This window comes from Carlito syrichta, unplaced genomic scaffold (assembly GCF_000164805.1).
Source record: "Carlito syrichta isolate Samal-C Ts95f unplaced genomic scaffold, Tarsius_syrichta-2.0.1 Scaffold305688, whole genome shotgun sequence".
NCBI classification, from domain to species: domain Eukaryota; kingdom Metazoa; phylum Chordata; class Mammalia; order Primates; family Tarsiidae; genus Carlito; species Carlito syrichta.
The window spans coordinates 341,387-344,307 of record NW_007249784.1 but is presented as its reverse complement, the minus strand read 5'-3'; the positions used below and the strand labels follow the sequence as shown (position 1 = coordinate 344,307).

The 2,921-nt window shown below is 37.1% G+C and overlaps 1 protein-coding gene across 1 annotated transcript in view; it reads right to left on the bottom strand.

The window, feature by feature from the left end:
• The window catches only part of DNAH2 (dynein axonemal heavy chain 2), a 112,682-nt gene that overhangs the window by 96,796 nt on the left and 12,965 nt on the right, over positions 1–2,921 (bottom strand). The window lies entirely within an intron of this gene.

Here is a 2,921-nt window from a genome sequence, read left to right as displayed (position 1 = left end):
GGCGCCACTGCACTCCAGTCTGGGTGACAGAGTGAGACTCCAACTCAAAAAAAAAAAAAAAAAGAAAAGTTATTCTCACCCTAAGATTCACCTCATTTTTTTAGTGCTTTTGTGACTAGTCTTGACAATTTATTTAATTTTAAAAATTGAAAATAAAGCACAAAGAAGAAAGTCATAATCATCTATCTTCCCAATATCCATAAATAAATCTTGGCATTTTGTGTAGTTTTGTGTTGTTGTTGTTGTTTGTTTTTTGAGTTGGAGTCTCACTCCGTCACCCAGGCTGGAGTGCAGTGGCGCACCTGCTAGGCTCCAGCAATACTTCTGCCTCAGCCTTCCAAGTAGCCAAAATTACAGGCATGCTGCCATGCCCAGCTAATTTTTAATTTATTGTAGAGATGAGGTCTCGCCAAGTTGCCCTGACTGGTCTCAGACCTCCACGGGTTCAGGCAATCCACTCACCTCAGCCTCCCAAAGTGCTGGGGTTACAGGCTGAGCCACCGAGCCCGGCCCAGTTTTTTTAACACTTAACAATTATTATTTTTGTTAAGATGATATATGTTAATTCTAAATAATTGAGACCATGCAGCAAAGTACAAAGATAAAAGTAAAAATATCATCTAAAATTCCACCACCCAGAAATTATTATTGTTAATATTAGAGAAAACATTATTTGACATTTTTCTATAGGCATGCACCTATAGAAAATTTAACTAAAATAGTTATTTTTAAATAGACATGCTGTTTTTAATTAAAAGCAGTAAATTTAATTTTACTTCAATTTAAGAGAATAAAAAAGAAATAGAAATATATACAAAGGAAATGTTGACTTCAAATAAATGTTTCTTCGCCCAGAAGAGAGATTTCTTCCCAAAAGATCCCTCTCTAAGGTAGTAAGAAAAAAAATATTATAAAAAATATTAAGAGTTTTCACACTACCTTTCAGTTTTGTGTTATATTGACTACTGCTATGAAAGATTCCACCCAGGATCCAATCCGGGATCACATATGGTAATCTCTCTTTAGTCTGCTTTAATTTCAAACAGTTCCCCAGCCTTTTTCTTTCTTTCATGGCAAAATAGTCCAGGCTATTTTTTTTCCAAAATATTTCTTAATGTGGATTTATCCAATGTCTCCTCATTGTTAGATTCATGTTAAATATTCTTAGCAGGAATATCACATGGGGAAGTTCCTAAGGAATGAATTTCTTCAAATTATAGTAGCTTAACAAAGATGTACATCACATTAAACACTGTAACAAATTTCATGGAATATAGAATGTCCTTTCGATTCCCATATTCAGTTTCTTCTGCATTTCAGGAAAATACTTTGTATTTTATCTTTAAATTTATATTGTTTCATTAGTTAGTTCTCTATACTAGATCACCTATGTTTGTCTTTCACATCTATTCGTTTCTCTCTAATTGTGTTGACGTCTTTGGCTTTTTCTTCTGCATACAATGTGATTTTACCTCAAACCTCTCCTCTGTCAATAATAGGATTTTCTGGGATAAGCTATTCAGTTCCTTGCTGTTTCCAATCTATTAGTTTTGTAACATGCTGCTTTATTCATTTCCTAAAATCTGCAATCTCCCTTTTATCTCATTCTCACATTTTATCATTTCATCTCTCAGCTTTTTTTTTTTTTTAATTGAATTCCTGTTCTTAAGTTGTAGTATAGCATGGTGCTGTTGTAAGGAATCTCCTCCTGTTCATTCAGTTGTGATTTCTTCTTTTGCATGCTTTGTTCCTTTTTTTTCTTGATGTAATATGCTGCAGTTGCCATGCAATTTCTTTTCATTTTGCTCATACTTGGGCAACAAGCATGTGGATTCATTCTTTTTGGTCTAATGTACTGTGGGTGACTTGATCTCCCACTGTGAGAGACCAGTTTATTTTTGCCCTTGGAAGTCAAAGTGAAAGGTTTGGATATTTTATGTTTTATTCACTTTTCTCTAGCCTAAGAGAATTGCATGAGCAGGTGGTTAAGGCTAATTTAAGGCAGTGAAAAATCTGTTGAAACACCTAGGCGCAGCTCGCTCGCGTGCGCGCGCTCTCTCTCTCTCTCTCTCTCTCTCTCTCTCTCCCCCTCCCCTCCCTCTCCCCCCCACCATGGGGTTCTAGTCTAGATTAGAATTTCTGGTTTCAAGTGATTCTCCTGCCTCAGCCTTCCAAGTAGCAGTAGCAGGCCATCTTTCTCTTCTGAGATTTTGTTAAAAGCTATCAGGTTCACTCCATGTAGCTGGGAGTACACCATTCCTGAAAGAGAATGGTACATATGCTTTTCACTGGTAACCCATTTTTAAAGTTTATTAATATTATTATTGGATCATGTTTCCTTCCTTGTTCGTTTATTCTTGGCTTTTTTTTCTGTGTGATTTTTGTTGATTGGTTTGGTTTTTTTTTTTTTTCCTGCTCATTTTTACTTTTTGCTTATTTTATCAGGTATAAAAGGGGTAGTAATTTTTTAAGGAAACCACAATTGGCCATCTTAACCCAGGAGAATACAATTAAGTCTGTTTTTTTTTGTTTTTTTTGTTTTTTTTTGAGTTGGAGTCTCACTCAGTTGCCCAGACTGGAGTGCAGTGGCCGCTCCCGGCCACTGCAGCCTCGACCAGCTGGGCTCCAGCTGACCCTTCTGCCTCAGCCTTCCAAGTAGCTGGAACTACAGGCACGCGCTACCACGCCCGGCTAATTTTTTTATTTATTGTAGAGATGGGGGTCTCGCCAAGTTGCCCGGGTGGGTCTCAAACCCGCGGGCTCAGGCAATTCACTCACCTCGGCCTCCCAAAGCACAGGATTACAGGCTGAGCCACCGAGCCCGGCAAGTCTGTTATCTATTTAGAATGTATTTCAACGCACTAAATAGATTTAATTGAAAAAATTCATGTTCCATGTTTCTTTTTTTTTTTTTTTTTTTT